General features: G+C 41.3%; 1 long non-coding RNA gene across 1 annotated transcript; it reads left to right on the top strand.

Annotated features, from left to right (window-relative positions):
* Window positions 1-405: 405 nt before the first annotated feature.
* LOC147256384 (uncharacterized) lies at window positions 406-15,673 on the top strand. Its single transcript, XR_015117761.1, has 3 exons — window positions 406-640; window positions 817-1,215; window positions 15,620-15,673. It is a non-coding gene; the product is annotated as an uncharacterized LOC147256384 (long non-coding RNA).
* Window positions 15,674-21,983: the final 6,310 nt, after the last annotated feature.

Genomic DNA, 21,983 nt, shown 5'->3' with positions numbered 1-21,983 from the left:
ACTCATTTGATAAAACCTCTCTCTCTCTCAAGAAAAAAAAGAGAAAGTGGTGATTCCATCAGTGGATGTTCTTTCTCTGAAGAAAATTAGCTCAATAATTTTAGCATGAGTCTAATATGAGTGGAAATATTAAGGCAATTTAAACCAAATGAGCATATTTGTATTACGTTTAATCAGCTGATTTCATTATCTTATCTATGTGAGTCCTGGGTGATGGCTAAGAACCGATTATGGCAATAACATGTGTTTTATAATAAAAATGCTTCAGAAAAGTAGTGTGCTGTTTTGTTATTCTGATCACCATGAGATGGCAGTGTTGCCAAGTCAACCAAAGCAACACACAAACACAGCCTGGAGTGTTTATTTCACTGGAACATGCATGCAGTTACGTAGATGGAGGAAAAAAGAGAAAAAAATAAACTGAGACAGCAAGACATTAGCACACTAGCAGTGTTGAACTTAAGCTTTTGTGGTGTTTGATATGAAAAATCTCCCTGCAGGCTCCTCAGTAAGACCTGATGATACAGTTATAGGAGGATACGACTCGTGGTAAATGAATCGGAGGTTATGTTTATGTGTGATCAGTATTCAGATGTAGTCGGCTTCGAGACACTTTATCCTCTACAGGAACAAGTAGGAGGTGAGGAAGAGGTTTTCTTCATTTTTCAAGGTTCATTTTCCTCTTGAGCACAATCAGCCTGCAGAAGACTATTTGAGAGCTCGCTGCATTTTTATTATGTCTGAAAAAGCACACTCGTGATTATGTGGGAGTTGTTCAAGTTCGACATGATTTGCTCTCCCTTTCTGTCTTTTGAGAGATGGAAGGTGCTTCTGAGAGATGCTGCTGCAGCCCATAAAAAGAGAGAGATCTCAGAGAGCCTACGAGGACAGATAAGTGTTTGAGCTGAAAGCCCGGGGTCTCGAGGCTTTGAGCCACTTCAACGAGGGGACAAACACACGCAGCACATTCCCACTCTCAGTCCAGGCAATGCCTCTCCTGTCAAACCAGGAATGGGATGCAGCCCTCCTGCATTTATGGATGACCCTTTCACTCGATGTCGCTCACCCTGTGTTGGGCAAGCAGGGAGAAAAAAAAGGAGCAGCGTTGGCACTGAGTGGCGATTCAATCAGAGGCTGCCCTGTGTCTCTGTCCGTCAAATTGCTGCACTTCACTTGGCCTGCAAAATGGAGCTAGTTGGCGATGTTCTGAATGAGGTGGAACACTTTGTTTTCAATGAGCTCTCAATGAAAGAAAGAGAGCGAGACATAAAAAGCCAGACTAGAAGAGCATATGTGTGTGTGTGTTTTCTTCCCTATGTTATGTGTAATTTCACATATATATGCACAGTGTGTGAGCATGATTCCCTAAATCGACAACTGCAGGCTGCCTCCAGAGTACAATTGTTTTCCCTCTGTGTCATCTTCATGGCAGCGCTTTGGTGTAAATTATCGATGCTTTAGCCAAGTTTTAAGAAAAGGAAGCGAAAAATTAATAGTGTCTCAAATGAAATATTAATTCCCTCAGACTTATAATGTTGCCTCTGCTCTTAAAGTGCAAGATTATATCCATTGTGCAAAGCCACTCCCCCCCCACAAAAAGGACATCACACAGAGCCGATGGGATGGCGTAACCCCTTTCCCAGCACCTGAGTTTGTGTGACAACGTGATGTTGGCCATATAATGGGGTGATGAAAGAGCCGCTTGCTTGTGAAGAGAGTCCTCTTCCTCTTCAGATTAACTGCATGCTATAACAAGATTGTGTGGGCATGTGGGAGGATGGGGATGTCAGCTGATCCACGGGCTGCCCTACATAGACACAGTGAGAGGAAGGGAGCGTGGAAACCAAAACCCTGCAACTCTAGTGCACATGCATGAAAAAAAAAAAAAAAAAACACCCTCAAAAGCCCTGGAGTGTCTGCTCACATGTGGAGTGTTGCTGCCTTCAGGTGCTTCCTAAAAGCTCCTGCATGTACATCACTGATTACATCAATTAATTAAGCCCTTCAGAGAGCAAGGAAGCCTATGATACACTCAGGCTGTTCCTCACAAATACTTCTAGGATGATGGTTCTGCTATGTAATCAACAGTAAATCTTTTTATCTCTGGAACTCCAAGAGAATTTTGTTTATTTATTTATTTTTTTTTGCTAATTTGATTAAATTCAATGAATCCGTTACATGTTGTAGAAGGTGCTTTTTAAGATAAAAAAAGTAAAATTTTAAAGATAAAAACACTTAATGTGTGTGTGCGTGTTTTTTAAATGACACCATTACTGTAATGTTTTAAGAACGTTGTCTTGATGTGAATGAAATGCAGTGGAAGTGAGATTTATGCATGCAACCAGTTGCACATTTAGGTGAGTTTTACTCAAAATCTGGTTCACTACAAAATGAACCCACTTTTTTTTACAGTGGCTAAGTTGGCGGAGCTGGACTTCTAGAGGGCCCCAGGGCCAGGCTGCCCTCCTCAACCCTGTCTTATGTGTGCTCTCTTTTTGGAGTGCATAGCATGCACTTTGTTGTATGCTACTAGAAGGACCAACAGAGAAACTGGGTTCGGTGCTTGTCTGTTATTGTCTGATTAAACATGAATATATTTAGGGCATTGCATCGTTATAGGTGACTGAATACTGCAGTACTAGAAACAGATTCAATATGTGGTTCCTATCGCTTTGCAAATTCGAAATTAGCTGCATGAGCTAACTTTCCTCAACCCATAGCAGCTAATTTTATGAGTAAGCTGTAGCAAAAAAGAGGCAGAAACAAGACTCTGACACGTTTTAACCACTTAACATTTGTAGTAGACATACTCCTATTTCAAACAGCATCTGAGTTGTGTAGAAGTCAAGAAAGCTGGAGACAGAAAAGCAGACAGAGGTAGAGACTGAGAGAAACAAACCGAGCACGTTCATTTCCCATGAGTGTTTTCACCACATGCCACAATTTCCCTATTTTGTGTCAACTAATCAGAAAGTCCAAACACGCCAAGGTGCGCCTCATCAGCCTCCAGTCCTACAGATGAACCCGTCAACATGCCAGTGAACCCTTACAGAGATAGAGGAGGAGTGAAGCAAAGGCAATATCCAGTTGAACTACACAACTTTCTGACAGGCAGCTGAGGGTTGTAACACCATGGACGGCAAAATAATGAGCTTTACTTCGCTGCTTGTTGACCACGAATTGTGCCGGCCTGTCTTGTTCTGACTCAACATATACACTTGTCAGACAGACAACGGCGTGACATCAGGGTTCCATTAATGTTTGGAAAATCACAGTCTTTTTACTGCAGTTATGGTTTTGTTAATGCCTTGCCTGACAATACACCACAGGGATCGGGCGGTCTGAAGAACAACGTGATCGTGTCAGGTCAAGGGCGCCAACGATTCCAGATGAGCAAGTGCTTGGTGACAGTGACGATGAAAAAGTGGCTTCTAACAAGCAGAAACATCGCCGCTGACAGGGGCTCTATATGGGCGGCCTTCTGCCTCGACCAGTGGACAAGGTGGACTCTTGATTGTAGCAGGGGTCTCCATCACCCTGTTTTTATGCACGTTTTGAAGCATCACATCGGAAAATGGAGAGGCCCCATGGCTTGGAGGTGGAGTCTGAAGGGTCGCTGGTTTGATCCTCACTTCCCTCGGTGACCATGTCGAAGTGTCCTTGAGCAAGATACTGAACCCCTAAATGCTCCTGATGGCCCTGCGGTGGACTGGTGACCCGTCCGAGGTGAACCCCGCCTCTCACTCATTGTCAGATGGGATAGGCTCCAGCACCCCCCTCTCCCATTGACCCTTAAAGGATAAACGGTATAGAAGATGGACGAATGGATGGATGGACGGTTGGTGGACGGCCGCTCTACCTTCGAGCCATGCCGGCCCCGACATGTCATTACATAAAACCTGAGGAACATGAGTACTGTAAACTAGAGCAGATGATACAACTGACATGGAAAACAAACTCTACCAATCACACAACAAGAAACAGGCGGGAGAACGTGAGGGCAAGGAAGGATCTGACTGGATAGGAGACGCCAGGAGCGCAGCTGAGGAGGCAAAGGTGATCTGTGAACAAAACAGACAAGGATAGACTTAGACTTCTCTTTATTGATCCCTTTGGGATGGCTCCCTCAAGGAAATGGAATTCAGGAAGGACAAGTGGGGAGTGGATTTCAAAAATAAAACGGTAGCTTAACTTTAGGGCTAAAAAAAAAAAAACAACAACCTAGTAATCAGGAAAAAAATAAGGAGAAATGTATCCAAGCCAGACAGCACCATAGCAGGACTTAGCTGGCCTGCTAACATCACCAAGAGGAGCGGCCACATCGAGGAACCTTGCTGTCGAGGCTGTGAGAGCATTCAGTGTGCATCACTCATCAATTCACTGAGGTTAACATTTCTCCAGCTGTTGGTGGTGGCTGCTTGTCAAAGCCCAACCTCTCATTTTCTAGTATTCGCATCAAAGACAGAATTCTGGGGATGGAAGCTTTGAAGTTCTTCAAAACACACCGTTGATGGTGGTGGGCTGAGTAATTCAGTGTGACTTGCCAAATATTTCTTCTTTTTTTTTTAAGTATCAAGTTTATCTTCAATATTGGCTCATTAATGATAAAAAAACCCCACTAAGGTTTAAAGCGGTAATTCCTATAGTATGAGGAAAAAGTAGATGTGGTGGCTGTGATTTTTAAAATCTACCCATATGCCTGATTAAATAATGAACACACTTATTGGCTCGGAGCAAACACATTTCTCATCCTTCAGTATGTGCAAATGTTCCCATGTCAAGGGATGTCAGAGCTCTCAACCCACTTCATCTTCTTCACTATTCTTATTGTGGAGAAAAAGCAGAGGTAAAGATAAGAGCCTTGATGATAATGAAGACGCTACATAGCAGCTACATACATTTGATCTATCCGGAAAATTGAGATATACATTTTACTTGATGCAGTGTAGATATAATATGTTATACAGGGCCTGCTGTGTGACATGAGTATGAAATATTGCATGGATCTTGGCTCAGGTTGCGCTCTGTGCATTGCCCCTCTAGTTGATGTGAATATCAACGTGATGATAATATTTTTTGGTTCATACAAAATATCATGAACCAGCGGCGTTTCACTGTTTTCAAAGCCAAGACTGAACTGTTGTTGTCAAATGTTGTCACGTTTAATTGCTGATCCAAAGAAACAAACCAGAGTGGGAAAGACTATTAGCTACTTTGACTTGTTGTCTCTCAGCCTTATTCATATTCATTCCATTTTTCTCCAGCGTTAATTGCTTCTGTCACCAATTTCATGCAGAATGCAAAAGTGAGTAAGGAATATGAAATCCCTTTCTAAACAGAGCATTCGGAATTCCAACCCACATGGCAGTTTGGGAGATAACTGCTCTAACAGCCAACAGTTTAGTCAGTCAATCTGAGGCCACAGAGGGTGTATTGTTGAAATATTAATAACTTTTGCCATCCCCCAGCCCCTCTGAGCTGGGAGAGCTGCCACTTCACTCATTTCCTACAACATGGCCTCTGGTCATAGAGGCCAAGGCCACGTCGGGACACCAGTTCTAATGAGGAAATACAGTCGGACTGGACGACGTAATTAGGACAGCTGAGAGAACTCAGTGTACAAACACACAGTAGAATTTAGCTGGAGTTGTGTTTGAGCCATATGTCTTGTGATATCCTACAGAGAGACGCTGAAGTCCTGAATCTGTCCTCTCCAGCTGGGGTTGGACACTCCAAATTATATTTGTTACCAGTGGAGCCTTTAGGATCTTTTAGGCAAAAGACTGGAAATGGGCCATTTATTATGAAGATGTATTAACCCCTGGAAACTGGACTGTCAACACAAAGGACAAGTGATGATATAAACAAGGGAAGAACAAGAGGCAAGAGCTCTTAAATAAATGAGGACGTAAAAAAAAAAAAAAAAAAGAAGTCCCATACAGGAACATTAATGTCCATGGCCATAGAGGTTTAAATCCTTCACCAGAGATCATTAATGAATATGTGAAACAAGAGTTTTTAGATGATGTGGCGCTAGCCAGGTGTCACACTGCTTTTATTTATTCATACAACGGGAAGATAACAAAAAAAATTTAAATCAAAATTCACCCTTTGCCTTTCAAATGGTGCGGCACGGTGGTGCAGTGGTCAGCACTGTCGCCTCACAGCCAGAATGTTCAGGGTTCGAGCCCTTTCTGTGTGAGTCTGCATGTTCTCCCTGTTCCTGCGTGGGTTCTCTGTGGTACTCCAGCTTCCTCCCACAGTCCAAAGACATCAAGAGGGGACGAGGCTGATTGATACTCTAAATTGACCGTAGGTGTGACTGTGAGTGTGAATGGTTGTCTGTCTCTATGTGTTGGTCCTGCAATGGACTGGTGACCTGTCCAGGGTGAACCCCACTAAAAGCCCGGAAGCTGCTGGGATAGGCTCCAGCCCCTAGCCCCCCCCCCCCCCCGACCCTTGACAGGATAAGCGGTAGAAAATGGATGGATGGATGGATGCCTCTCAAATGGCAGCAATACTCCTGAGTACGAGCAGTTCTTCAAGGTACTCGGCCGGATGTTCCAAACACTTTGCCTCATTCTTCTGTCTCATCATGTCATCTCAGATGGGATCATACTGGGATTAAGGTTATCAAATTTGGATTCACACTGTCAGTTTTTTGACACTACAGTTCCATTAAGACATTTCCGAACCAGTCATCTCCAGACTGGTGCACGAGGGGTTTTTCGGTGTGTGCCGGTTGTGAGTGGACGTTCACTATCTTCTGATTTTGAAGGGAGTGCTCCTGGAAACAGCTGCCTGCTGTAAAGCTCAGAGACCCTGCAGATGCAGGATGAACAGCTCTTATCTTGTTGTTATGGTATGTCATAGTTTAATACTTTCATCTCTTAAGCAGCTTCAGAGTTGAGTTTTATTCTAGTTTCACTGCTGTTCAAGTTTCAGAGATAGTTCAATTTGAAAACTATATTCTTAATCATTTGGATAATCTGTTTGCTATGATTACTTAATCATATCTGGGCTATATACCTACAAATTTGTAACATTTTTCATCTTTAAAGTGGTCTACTACATGTATATATTCTCCTTTTATATTGTTCCAGTCACAAAAGTAATTTTCAGTAATAAATTTTTTTTTTTTTTTAAACTTAAGCACGAACTTCAGAGTGTAAACACCTCGTGGAAAGGAAAAACAGACAACTGGGTAACAAAAACAACCAAAAAACATTCATTGCCTTAATTTATTCATCTTCTGACCAAACAAACTTAACCAATGAGAGTGGTTTTAATGAAACTTCCTGTTTGTCAACTACCGCTTCTAACAAGAGAAGGTAAATGAATGTTGTACACGCTTGCAGATTGAACCACTCTGTAAAGGCACAAGTTGTCCTCAAGTGAGCCAATATAATCAATGGATGCATTGCAGATGGGAAGAGGGGTCTTTTCCTGTTAATGGCTGGGCCAATGAGCTGTGCTACAGACATGCTGCAGTGCTGCTCTTCCTCCAGCCTACGTCCCTGTTGCTTCGTCTCCCTCGACCACCACAATCCTCTACTCACATCTAGATATCCATTTCAAAACCAGTTATAATCTCCGAATTCCCCACACTCAACCATATTCTAGGACGTATGTGGCAACATATGCAAAATCCAGAACATGAGTTGGATATTTGCATGTGTGATACATGAGTGAGTGTGTGTGTCTGTGTGTGTGTGTGTGTGTGTGTATGCGTGTGTGTGAGAATATTATGGCACTGCCAACATCACAATGATGACTTTTCAAAGGGGGCGTTTCATCAAGACATAAGACATCTTGTGGTTTCGTTCGTAAAATAGCTGTGGTCATAAATAAGCAGACCACCTTCAAATATATGCATAAATAAAAGACATTTTAATCAATCAGAATTAAAACCTCATAGCGAGAGCAGGCCATAAAAAAAAAGCCTCCTCGGGATACAACACCATATTCAACCATCTCAATGCAGCTCTCAGTGATGATTTGCCATTGAACTTGTGGTAGATTGTCTGGTGCACGGATTCCTTCTCTTGGTTTGGTTTAAATAATTACATTATGTAGGACATGGGCAGCCAGAAGCGCTTTTTCTCTTTGGAACACTTCAGAGAGTGAATGGCGCAGATCTATTTCAGGAAGTGGGTTAGTGGTGAGGGGAAGAGGCTTGATTCAGAGAATAAACACATATTTTACACATTAGGATATTTGTTATTGCACCATACAGCCCCTGGTGCTCCCGAGTCTGTAGATGGTGAGATTAACCATATCAGGCACATCTCAGCTTGGATAAAAGCATTAACGGGTGTGTTGTATAATGTACGTCTTAAGTCATACTATGACTCATGTCCTGGAGAGCGAGCAGCTCTCAGAGTAGGTTCTCATTTATAAAATCCTTTAAACAATAACGAATTACTTGGTGATTAGACTAGACAGTTACCTTGGCCTGTCCCAATGTGGAAAACATACCTACCAGCGCATGAAGTTCAATAATTAACATTTTGGGTGTCATATGGGTAAAGTAAGCATATACAGCCTAAACAGATATGTGAGGCCCAATATTTGTATATTATGTGTATAGCAGGGTTGTTGTTTCTTTGACAAAAGCAACCAATTTATTATTTAATTATTTTCTGTTCTTATGTTGGGAGATTTAGTTTTCAGTTTTGGGACAGTCAAGCTAGCTGTTTCCACACGCTAAATGCTAAGCACGCTAAATTCATCCAGAAGGTACACACCAAGCTGCAGTTTTTAAATCTGTACTAGTGTAGTGTACCAGTGTACTTAACAAATATCTAAGTTAAGTAGGTCATACATAGGTGTAACCTGTAATTTTGATGAGAAAGAGGATACATGGCGGCACATGAATGAGTCTTAATACCCGGAAGTAAGTTAGCATTGTTGAACGTCTTGTTGCTTCACCTCTAAGTCAGCGGGTATTTTGGGGTAAAATGCCTGAAATAAGCTTAGTGTTTCATACAAGCTAATTATATTTCATGTTTTTTATGGAACGAAACAAAATACTTCGCTTCATTTTTGATGGGTTAATGTGTTAAAAATTGTAGTTGCTAAGTGGCTAAAACAGACCACAAACATTACCATGCAGCATAGTTCGTGCGTAGCCCGACACTGACTTTGTACTTTTAACAATTGCAACAGTTGAAAATCCAGCGTGAAAAACCCATTGGCCTTTGGTCAAGGGAAGCTATGGGGATTCTAGCTTCTTGGTTGGCCTACAATAATACATCATCCCTGCAGAAGTTTATATGAAAGACTTTGCCCTCTAAAGCTTGTGGAATAAAGGGCAAAGTAGGACATGGTCTATATTCCTCCAGGTCCATGTGGTACCACAAGGCCCAAAGTGTAGGTAAGTTGATTAAAATCCTTCAGTCCAGTTTGAAGGAGAAGTCCACAAGCCAGAGCCTTCGAGGACAAAGCCTATCGGAGAAAGAACTCTTCTCGCTGCTCTCAGTAAAACTCCCCATATTCAAATCAAAACTTGCAGTATAGTTGAGGCACGTCTAGTTACCATCAAAGTAAACTAAAATTATGTCGAAACGGAAGTTCTTGTGATGTACAACCAAAATAATCTGTCTGCATTAATTTAATCACAGCATTCTTAATGCGCTACTGAAGTATTATTGGACTTGTCCTTGAAACCCACTTACTGTGAAGTGATAAAGCCTATTCTTTTTTATGCCCCACTCAAAGAGCCTCCCATGCATTTGTACTGTGGGCTAAGACCTGATTTCCATTTCCATCGCATGATAACAGCTTCGCCTCACTCGTACTGAGCGACAGACGAGGATAAAAGCGAAATCAAAGCCAGTCAAAAACAATTTGACAAGCTAATGCTTTTGAAGGGACTTGTGTTCGTACTTCTTTAACATGACATCACACGCAGGTGCACATAAATCCACAGTTAACCAGTTGGGTGTTGGTGTAGTATTCTGCACTAGTTAAGGTGAATTAAAACGTGTTACTTATATTCTAATTGATAGACTCACTTTGATGTGCTGAGTTGCAGGTATGTATTAAAAACAAGCCTTTGAAGGCAACCTCGGCAGCATTCCCCCAGTGTGTTCGCCAGGAGTGGAGAGCAGTAGCTCAGAGGGAGGAGGGAGCTGTAGCTACAGTGCAGACTCTGTAACCTCCCATCCATCCAAAAACAACCAGGCCTCATATGTCAATGTCAATACTGGCCCACATGAATCCAACGTATCCGCAGCAATGAGAGACTTTGTTCAAACAGATTATTTGGCATTGGATAACAAGCAAAGAGGCTTAGAGTGCATGTGTATATGAGTGTGTCGCTGCTCCTCGATGTGGGGAATAAACCAACACAATATATTCAGAAGAATATGAAATCTGCATGAACAAGGAGCAGGAAAAAAACAGGATCTGCTTTACTTACAAAGGAATCATTTCCTTATAGAACACGCGTGATGCGTGCCCCACAGCTAACTAAACGACTGCTTAGACCTGAACAGAATCCTTTCGCTGATCCCTTGTTTTTCAACAAATAATTGTATTTGCCTCCCCAACGCCTTCAGGATATTAGGAAGGAAAGAAGACGGGGAGCCGTGTCAATACATACCGACTTTAAAAGGATGTGGCGAATTCAACAGCATCGCTAATTTTGTCAAGACTTTCAATCAGAACCACACACGTAAGGAGTGACACACGAAGAGATGAGAGAGATTAGCAATATTTTCATTAATGGCGTTTCATTTTAATCGGGAACATCAGCAAACCTCAAGAAACTCAATTAGAAAGCTACATTCACGCTCTGCAGATGAACAAGGACATAGGTGATATTTATTGTTCAGGTTCAGCGCAATGGTTTGAAATAAAACAGTAAGTGACAGCGAAATCCATGGTCTAAAATTGATTGCTGATCGTTGAAGTGTATCCATCCCCTGCTCATGAAACTCTCCTCTCAGGATGTGTTCATTTCCCTCAGTTATCGCCATAAAATCGAACTTAGATAAGATTCATTTCTATGTCTCCTCGCCTGCAACAGCAGATATGCCTTTAGGCTGGTCAACTGAGACTCAAAGATGAACTGAAAAGATTCCAGTGGTCAAAGATCAAGGTCGCTGTCACCTCCCTTGAAAACGATATCTCAAGAACACCTTGAAGAAATATCTTCAGTTATGGTAAAAACCCCAGCTGGGGCTAAAGGATGGCCTGAAACAAAATATGGGTCAAAGGTCAAGGCATGTGTGAATTTGGTATTTTTGAGTGATCCCTAATATGGTTCCCTAATGTCCTTAGTGAAACATGCGCGAGCTTTGTTCAAAGAAAACGCAACTCATACTTACATGTTAGTAACAGAAAGATTTTGTCGGGGGGGGGGGGGTTCACATCAGTGGAATAACTCCAAAAAAATGGTTTCAGGTTTTTCACTGTAACTTATTCAAAAAACTCAGAGGAAGTCTCGTGACTAGAGGACGGGTTGTTCAATATTCTGTCAGGCAGGATGATTCTGGGTGGGGTGCTAGACCCCCAACCCCGACTGCTCTGCAAGTCAGACTGAGGTATCGAGTAGCTTCCAGGTGTGAAAAAAGGTAGTTTTGTTCTCTAATTCGTTCGAGCATAGGCTCTCCACATCCCATTTATTTGCCAATGGCCCACATCATGACTCATTACCATAAAGTCACCCAGATTTCCACCTCAGAAACACCATTGACACCTGGGTCTGTATCTTGGCTGTTGGTGGCCACACTTCAGTGGATTTTTATACGCTGCTGCTCAACTCAGACTTCAGCTTTCATATAAAATAAATGACTTCCGGCCACTGTGACGTTCTCACTGTTCCCTTTGAGAATGCACATTAGGCCAGTCCTTCCATGATGTTTACCTCGATTTCAGTTACATATAGAGCCTATTTAAAACTACCCTAACTTGTCTCCTTATCTAAAGTTAGTCTGGATAATCGGAGAGTAGCGTTTTTACCATTTTTAGCACAGTTGACGTTCCTGATGATTGGAAGTGAAATATTGCCATTAACATGGCAAACTTGCTGCCGTAATGCATGCTTTTTTTCTGGTGACCCATCCATTCACCCATCTTAACACACAAATTCCTGACACAAACTCGTAAATTTAAGTTGATAAAGATAAGCCGCTCCAGAGTTTTTTTTAAAAATTGTGTGTGTGTGTGTGTGTGTGTGTGTGTGTGTGTGTGTGTGTGTGTGGTCTGTGAGGCTAGACATCTCATTTACAGGGAAGCCACAGAATTTTTCTGGCTTTTAAAAATCCCTTAGGACCCAATTTCATAGGCTGCAACCTTTGGGGGGGATCCAGTGTCTGATTTGAGATATAGCTGCTACCCTGAAAGTACCATTAAAAATGTCAGTTTGATCATTGGACAAGGACACCAAGTGCCTTTTTTTTTCTTACAGGTATGTTTTTTTTTTTGCTTTGGCCTGGAAGACCTCATTGCAATATAACATTTATTTCTGTCTCCTTTGAGTCTATCAGACATTTAAAATGCAGGAGATTTTTCACTCGCTATCATGTAGTGTCGACTAATTGGAACCTGTGGACCTGTTGCGATCTGCATGACCAGGCACGGCAGTTTCTTGTTGTTTTATCTTCACTGCTGACAGACAAAAAAATGTGGAGGGGGTTTAATTCTGAGTATTTTTCTACAGCTTTTGACGATAAACATTAAATATTTAGTACAATATAGATGTTATTTTACTGCATATCATTATGTGAATACGCTGTATATCTAACCCTTTCAGAGGCATGTCCGGCTTACAATCACAAAACCTTGGTCAGAATCTGACAAGTGGTAAAGGAAAATTCAGGAATAATTCTGCATTCTGAATTCTTATGTTTCTGGGTCAAAATAGGCACAAAACCAAAACTCTTCAAGTGTTCCACACTGAGGGATCAACATTGACAAAAGTCTCCCCCTCACACTGGTAAGGACAGAGAAATAAACAGAAGGTTTAAACAGAAAGCTTTCTGCATAAATTCTTTAAATGATGCTGTCAGACACTGAAAATAACAGTTGGAGAGGAAAAAAAACAAAAACAAAACAAATGCTTGTTGTGAACAGACTTTCATTCGGATAATTGCCTCATAACATTATTTTGCAGCAATATTTCAGGTGCTGGCTTTAGCGCTCTCATTCAGTAATGGAACAATTTGAACAAGTCCCTGTGAAACATTTAGACAGAAAAACACTGGAACACACAGCGGAACCCAGGTTGAAAAAGACTGTAATTTCCTTTTAAAGTTAAACTTGATGGGGACTTCAGATGTTATGTCACTATTCATGAATGGATTGTCAGGAATATGCCTGAACTAAGATCAGTGGTGAGCACAAACTTAGAATTCAACATTTTCTTGGAAGGCATTAAATAGGTTAGAAAATACTGTACTTGTAAATTTGGAAGCATCCATGTGTCTTGAGAAAAGCGGAAAAAGAAATTCGAACCTAACTATGACAACTTTAATATTAAGCATCCACAGTGTAGCTCATGAGCATTAAGTTAGCTGTTTAGTCCGCGCAACAGCACGTACGCTTCAAATATCCCATGTTTATTAGTGATGATCAACTCGTGAAATAGAACATCTCAGGAATTTTTGCTCACCGCAAAGATTATTTTGTCAAGAATCCAAAATTAAACGTGAGAATCCCATTGGCTTCATGTGGAAGGGACCCTTGGCAATGCTAACCTCTGGGTTAGTGGACTAAGATGTTATCCCTGCAGTGCTTTATAGTGGCTCTTTTAGATCATCAGCTGCTGAACCCCTCTAGTGTTCTTATGTGATATAGGAATAATATCAACTAAAAAAAAACAAAAGAAAAAAAAAAACATGCACAAAAACTTCCCCCCAAATCCACAGTTGAGCTAGCTGTTGTTAGCATCTGGCTCAACATAGGACCCAGTAAGAATATTGTACTGAACTTGAACAAAAAGCAAAACCAGCTACAAGAAAATCAGAGCGATGGAAGCCAGGGGAGAATGAAAAGCTGGCTGACATCCAGGGGCTTATAAAGTAATCAGGTAGTCAGGTGAGCCGAATTCCCTCCTTGGCTTCTGCCTCCAGGCTCCTGCAGGGAGAGGCCAAGAAGCCCCGTCCAGGAAGAGCTGTCATATCATCATTAGCATGTGTAGCTAAAAACTATCAGAGCAATCTAACACCAAATTAAGAGTCTGCATAAATGATGCCAAAAGAATCGAAATAAAGAGGAACCCAGTGTGCTATCAGAAGTGTTTCTTTTTTGTCCTTTGCGAAGCTGCTGTAAATATAATGTTGAGGAGAAGGATCCGCATGTATGCAGGCAGTGGGTTTTATTCATCTCGCAGTAAAAAAGATTCCTGAATCATTCAAAAGGGACTCATCCACAATCCTGTAACATGCTGTGTTTTGCGTCATGGGAGTATAAAATTCATACTTGTTGCCTCTTTAAAGTAAAAAAAAACCCAATTAAACTTCTAATGTGAGAACAGCGGTAGTACAGAATGACGGATGGAAAATATTAACCTCAGCAGCGCAACACTTTAGAGACAATAAGGATGTTCACAGACAGATGACAGAGGAGGATTTTCTTCTCAAGTGGAGGAGTACATCAAAGTTTGGTGAGAGATTTGTTTCCGATGCACTTCTCTCTACTCCCAGTTTTGCATCGCTCCAGTGCACATGTTGGAGCTCTCTTTGTAGATGATCTACTGTAACACTTAAAAATTGGCCCGGCCGTTTTTATAAGCACATTAATCATTTTGGCTCTTGTATGCACGGCTAAGGCTCTCAGCCACTTGTGGAGGGGAAGAGCTCAGCAGGGCTTTTCAAGAGTTAAGACCCCAGCAGACCAGACCCCAGGAGCCCATCCCTCCCTACGCCTCGCGTCATTTCCCTCTGTCACCTTGCTATAAAGTTTCGCCTCGCAGTCTGAGAAGAGTTTGCCTTACCATTCCTCTTGCCAAGTCTATAAGGGCGTTCATACAAGCAAACAAAGGCACACAGATTGAGGCAATCTTTGTTCACTATCAGTCTGGCATGTCTCTATAGTTATTTTGTCTCTCTGTTGCTACCATTGTTCCAGAGAATGGAGAGGCGAAGTGGAGGAATCTCATTACTGACAACAACAGCAGTGGAACTATATGTTCAGACTCTTATAGTATCAACTCTGCAAAGCGTCTGCCTTTGACACGTGATACTGTGGTTTGCATCCTGCTTCCAGCCAATTTTGGCTTCTCTTAATTTTGACTTTCTATTAACCAAATACACCACAGAGGAGGTGGGTCAGAAAGTGGTGATGATATTGGACATGAATAAACATCCTCATTGAGCATAAACAATGCAAATGTAAGTTAGGCAGGATCTTTGCTTGTAGTTTTGAATTCCTTGGTTGAGCAACGTCACGTCACGTCACGTCACGTCACGTCACGTCACGTCAAAGTGTGCTTATTGTCCATCAGTTTTAGTGTCAGACAGGCATATAACTTTATTTCCTCTCTGCATGCAAAAACTCCAGACAACCACCGGACAACTGACTACCAGCTAGCTTATCTATTGTAGTCAAGTCAAGTCAATTTTATTTGTATATCGACAAATCACAACAAAAGTTATCTCCTGACACTTTACAGGTAGAGCAGGTCCAGTACCTCACTCCTTCAATGAATCTACACCCAACAATTCTCCATCAGCAAGCACATCCTGCAACAGTGGCGACGAAAACCTTCCTTTCAACAGGCAGGAACGTCGAGCAGATCCAGGCTCAATGGGGACGGCCTTCTGCTTTGACTGGTTGGGGGGAAAGAGAGCAGGAGAGTGGGACAGAGACAAAGACAGAATGGAGGAAGACAGATATGCAGAAGGAAAGAGAGGGACAGAGATAAAGAGAGAGAGAAAGGAGGAGAGACTGATGGACAGACGGGGAGGTGAGCAGGTGGAGCTACGGGTGGCAGCTTGAGGCTCTTCAGGTCTGTGGCCTCCTCCAGCAGCACCCGGGATCTGGGAAGCGGAATCTCCTGAAGGCTCCGGAGAAGAAGACGAGTTAGCAATACGTATGAGTAAGATTCATATATGAATGTACAAGGAATGCTAGCTTTCTGTACTGCGCGACTGCATCTATAATGCCACCCGGTCTGGTGCATGTTCAGGGTAGGCCTATTTTCCAAAAAGGTGGCATGTTCCTTTAAGAAGCTGTGGCTATTCAATGTACTTGACAATGTACTATGAGAAGGGGTTGCAGAAAACATTGAAACGGGTGTTTTTTGACGGCAGTAACGAATTCACTGGTTTATCATTGAGGCTGGAGCACATGTTTGACGAGACGAAACTGAAAGACCAAACACTTTGTGGGCATATGATATACATGTAAACCTGCAACTCTGCCTGGATTGAGACAACATCTGAGAGGATGTTAAACATCTCAAACAATTTAACAGAAAGAAACACCCTGAGGTGCCCTGAATGCTTTGTGTAGATCGGACATATACGGTTATTCTCTTCCTCTCTGTGTGCTTTCCCCCCCCCCCCCCCCTTCTCTGTTGTGTAGCACTTTCACCCTGAAAATAAGCAGACACACCCAAATCCCAGCCTGCAACCGCCGTGAGTGCTTCTGTTTGTCGCTCCCACAACGTTAAGTGTGAAGCGAATCCCCCTGCCCGCCTTCAAAAAGATTTCACCATAACCAGACAACAGACAGAGGTGCTTATTCTGCTCTGTGTGGAGTCAAAACCCCGCCTGTCTGATTGGCACCTCATTTACTCCGCCTAATGGAGGGAGGTAAGGGAGCCACACAGATGGAGGCTGAATGACAGGCCCACTACACTGTTGGAGACAGTCCCTTTGGCCTTGACTTTCTAGTACATGAGACATCTGCTCAAACACGCTGGAATTACACAGAAGAAGAAGTAGCAGGCTTTTACTCAGGTGGAGTTACTTTATATCAGGCTATCTTTTGTTTTCAGGAGTAAGCTCTTTGTAATTGGGTCAGAGTTTGTTTAATGACTCCCACTAGATTCGCTTTATTTAAGATGTGAGCTAAAATGTTTACAAGTGTGTTACATCCTGCCTTGCATCAGTCTTTTGAAGAGAAAACTTTCACGTTGTAATACTTGGAGAGAAGTATTAGAGGAGGATGACTTATTTAGGTTTTCTTAAGCATCACTTCACACACTAGAGAACCAGAGTACCTCACTGGGCTGTTTTTTCTTTTCTTTTTGTTACAACCACAGCTGCACTTTAATAAAAATTAATCTTTAATTTGTTGTCTTATACTGCATTTATTTTATGGAAAAGGACCTAATAAATTCACCAGTGAGTGGACCATCATACATGGTTGTTGTGTATTTATTTATTTGTTGTTTTTACCAGTTTCATCATATTAGGGTATTGTTTTCAGTTTTCTTCTGCGGTGAATTTCACCACTGGCAGTGTATGTGTCCAGACAATGTTAATCTAAAACCATTTTACTTTGACACATAGGCTGAAACAGAAAGTGGCTGTCAAAAATGTTCATTCCCATTAACAAAATACTTCGGGGCTCATATGTGCCGAACAAAGGAAATCTCCTCAAATTTGCCACAGTCGATCTCTGAGACTCAGAAGATGAACTGAAATGGTTTGACAAAGGTCAAAGGTCACTTTCACTTTACATGAACATGATATCTCTGGAACACCTTGAGGAAATCTCTTCAAATATGATGCAAACATCCACTGGGACTCAAGGATGAACTGAAAAATATTTTGCAGTCAAAGGTCACGGTACACTTTATGGAAGCGTACAACCACAATGTGTTTTTTTTTCTACAGAGTAGAGTCTCTCCAATGAGAGTACTTTATGGGAACAAATTATACAGACAATGATATCAAGGATGTATTAGAATTTATGGGCAAACTCAAGAATTATGTTTCAAATAAATATGATATAGACATTTAATATGCTGCTGCACATCTTTAGTAATTTACACACTTCAATAACCTGAATGGTGTTGTTTGCTTATTATGATTTTACCATGAGAGATCTAATCCTCTACAGAGTTGACAGCCTGTAGATTGGATTATTACTGGAGATAATGCAGAGTTCATTGATCATGGCTTTAAGTCCATTTTTAATACAACCAGCCTGTTATATATATATATATATATATATATATATATATATATATATATATACACACACACACATATCTAACAATCTCATAATAGATATGGGTGATGTACAGATCCCTTCTCTGTTGCTCCTGCTGTTCATATTGCTGATTAGAACATAAAAACGTGCCAGATAGTTTCTGGAGAAACTCGTCTGTTTTCTTTTCGACTTTATCGGTGAATATCACTGGTAATGCTTTTGGGAGTCATTTAATTTGGGTTAAAGTAAAAAAAAAATTAAATGCAAGCTTTGATGAAAAAACTGAATGCTGTATTGAGTTGAGCAAATTAGTGACAGTATATTGTTTATCATGAAATCAATTACAGAGACTGATCAATGCGGATTATCTTGGAGGCTTTGCTCTTTGACTTCACGTGTGTGTGTGTGTGTGTGTGTGTGTGTGTATATAAACTAAAAGGGAAACTCATCCCAATGTAATCTGCTTCCTTTCTGAGGGAAAATTTTGTTATTATACAGTGACCTTTGACCTTCAGATGGAGAGAACAGACTGCTGTCTACAACAAAGTTGAACTGTGACCAATTAGAGAGGCAAAGTTGTCATGAAGAAGCAAGCACGAGATATCAGAAATCCACTGTAGAGCTAAACCACTTCAACAAAACGCATCAGTGCCCACGCAGTGACACGACATGCATTTACACACAAGCATGCACACACACACACGTGCACGCACACACACACGTACACAAAGAGGTTTTCTGTTTGAAAGTTTGCAACAGAGAGTTTGCCTTGATCTTTGGGAGATATGTAGATCCAAATATCTCAGAAACATTACACTTTGGCCTCTAAAACTTGCAAATGAAATGAGATTCGAATTGTCAGCTGCTTCTACGCGTGATTTTTTTTCAAACAAGGTCTCATTTGTTCAAATAAAAGATTTGAACAAACAAAATCCTGAATGCTGCCAAATTAAACGCTGTATTTTCAAAATCAAGTATTTGTACGTATCAAACAGCCAAGACTGCTTTCATCATTGCAATTTATTTTAGATATGCCGCTTACACTCTGCTGTTCTCCTCTGTTCTTGCATATCTACAATTCGGTAGAACGTTCTAGCGTGAAAGTAATGAAGGGACAGGGTTGGACGGGGGTTGAAATGTACACAGTAAACACAGATGCAGTGGTGAAACTTCAAATATTTATTTTTCCAGAACATTACTGCACTATTGTGTAGTTTTGTGGACACAGTAAACACAACCATATGGGAATTTGCACAAAAACAAAATAACCAAAAGCAAAATGTTAGAGGAGTAAAAAAATACTGGGCCTCCCTCGTAAAATGAGCTTACATACAAATTTGTTCTTGAATTTCGTCTCACAGTCATGAATGGGAGGAGAGGACTGATACAAGGTGACCAAAATAGATGTCAGGAGCAAGGAGCTTCACTGGCCGGCTTTGATTCCTGTCTGTAAGACTAAATTGAGGGTTACAAAAAAAACAAAACCCAAAGTGTATGAGAACAGATTTCAATAAAAGCCCAGTTACTTTGTTGCAATCTTCACATCCATTGCTTGAAACAGGTTATTGACCTTTGACCTTCAAATACAAACACAAATACAAAAGAAGTGATTGGTTAGTGATCAATTCAGCAGTTAGTGTTTGCACCTGTGAGAAACGTGCGGATGGATTCTGGTTTGGTTGTGTTCGAGAAAAGGCCGACACCTGTTTGATTTTCGTGGGGAACTGTGTATGAAGTCTCAAAAAATTTCGTATGATATTGAAAACTGACAATTAGCTCATGGTTTTGCAGACCAGGCATGTAGCTTTGCTGTTTTGTGTGAAAAAAACAAAACAAAACAAAACACACAAACCCATTTTTGTTTTCTGATCTTTGTTGTCTGGTCTTATGTTAAGTTTAATTGTTGTTGTGTAGTCCCGTTTGTCTTTGTGTGTTTCGCGAATTGCGGTTAATCTCATATGTTGTTGTATTTTACATTAGCCTTGCTGTCACAGACTTGATCACATTTACATGAATATACTGAAGAGACGGTTGTCTTAATCCTGGTGATACTGGACCATCAAGTGTAAATTAAGTGGATGTCAAGCCAAACTCCAGTGTGTGTTTGCGGTGCTTCTTGTTAGTGATGAGCTGGATGTGTCTTTTCACAAGTGCTAAACAGGCCACACAGTTGAAGAGTTAGAAAGCTTTTCCTGACAGTTCACGCTTTATGTTAAAATTACCTCTCGCTTTCATCCCCCTGTGTAATTTCAACTCTGTGTCTTCCTTGCTTGTGTGTATCTTTTGCAAACGCGCGCGCACACACACACACACACACACACACACACACACACACACACACGCTATTTATGTATTTATTCATTTCCTCCCCAGCTTGTTCAAAGAGAAGTACACATCAGCCTTTCCTGACGTGTGAAGCCAGGGGTTTTAATTATTCACTCAGCTAAAGGAGATATATTCCAGCATATATCTGTTGATAATCTGGGTTGAAAACAGTCCAGTGGAAGACAATTTTAGAGAGCAAACAATTCCTACAGAGTTCTAACCTCATTTCAGTAGCTTCCTCTGTATGATTTCTCACTTTGACATACTGGAAAAATCACTTCACTACAAGATAAACTCGTTTTAACAGATATCCCAAATGCAGAAATCTCTTCATGTGGGTGATAAGTTTGTTTTGCACAAGAAACAACAAGATACACCTCCGCAGTCCAGTTTTGATACCCACTAATGGTCTAATGTGAAAGTGTGCAGTGCTCCAATCTATCTGAATTTGGGAACTGGGGTTTAAGCTTCCCCATGTGGGCTACTGTGCAGTAACAATGGCTCTATGGTCACTAATGGTCTGGAGCCTTTTAGTTCATAGCCATTACTTTGGATTTGGCAGCAGTTTCTCCAGCATGATGAGACGTTTTTAGCAACAGAGCTGCCGTTTTCAGGGAGACGTATTATGTGAGTGACACACACAGGCAGATATAAGGACAACTGCCTGGAGCTCACAATGTGTCCATGTGAAAAATGTCACTCTAATTCAAATCCTTACCCCCCCCCCCCCCCCACCGCAATAAAGAAGACACAAAGGCACATTTCAGATGACCTAATCTCCACAGACAGAAATCTGTTTCTTAATTGCTATATGCACCACCATATCTGATGTCAGCCTCTTGTTCCTGGGCAGGCAGCGTGCAGACATTTAAAAAAAATTTTTTTTTCCTTCTCAGTGAAAACATCTGTGTGCTGCTGCCGGGATGAGGGAGGTGAGAGTGAACCAGAGTAGCTACAGACTGTGAAACCTGAGATGACACTGATACAATGAGATGAAAAGATATTAAAATGCTCTGCAAAGCTGATGGAAAAAACGCAAGCGTGGATGATAATTGTCTTGACGGTTTGTCACGATGAGCCACACCTTTCACAATTCCGCTTTTATATAATTCAATAGTGATCACCGCAGCTTTAAAATCAGGAAATTGGTGGAAATATTCACATGTTGTGACAGTTTTTTGTCCAGTGTGTGTGTGTGTGTTTCCTGCGTTAACGACAGGAAACGACACTTGACTGCACTGACACATTGAGTATTGTGCTTCAGCAGTGAATGTCATTTTCAGTGATTGCCGTCAGTGGATAAAATCAAGTTTTACTACAAAACAACAGAGTGCTGCGCTGTTTATTTGATTTTCTATTTAGGGTTGTTTCTGCGGCGCTGCCATGCTATTTAAACAGATGCGCCAGCAGTGAGAGGTCATGGTTGCTTCTTGTATTTCTATACCATCAGTTTGAGAAGATCAGCTAATCTCTCCTCACCTGGGACTTTGAAAGATTCATTCCACATTTTATATCCTCAATCTGGTTTGAAGATGTTGCTTAAAACA

This window comes from Aulostomus chinensis, chromosome 9 (assembly GCF_037954235.1).
Source record: "Aulostomus chinensis isolate RoL2024-O1b breed Wild chromosome 9, RoL_Achi_v1.0, whole genome shotgun sequence".
NCBI lineage: Eukaryota > Metazoa > Chordata > Actinopteri > Syngnathiformes > Aulostomidae > Aulostomus > Aulostomus chinensis.
The sequence above is the reverse complement of the archived record's forward strand: the minus strand, read 5'-3'. Positions and strand labels throughout refer to the sequence as shown.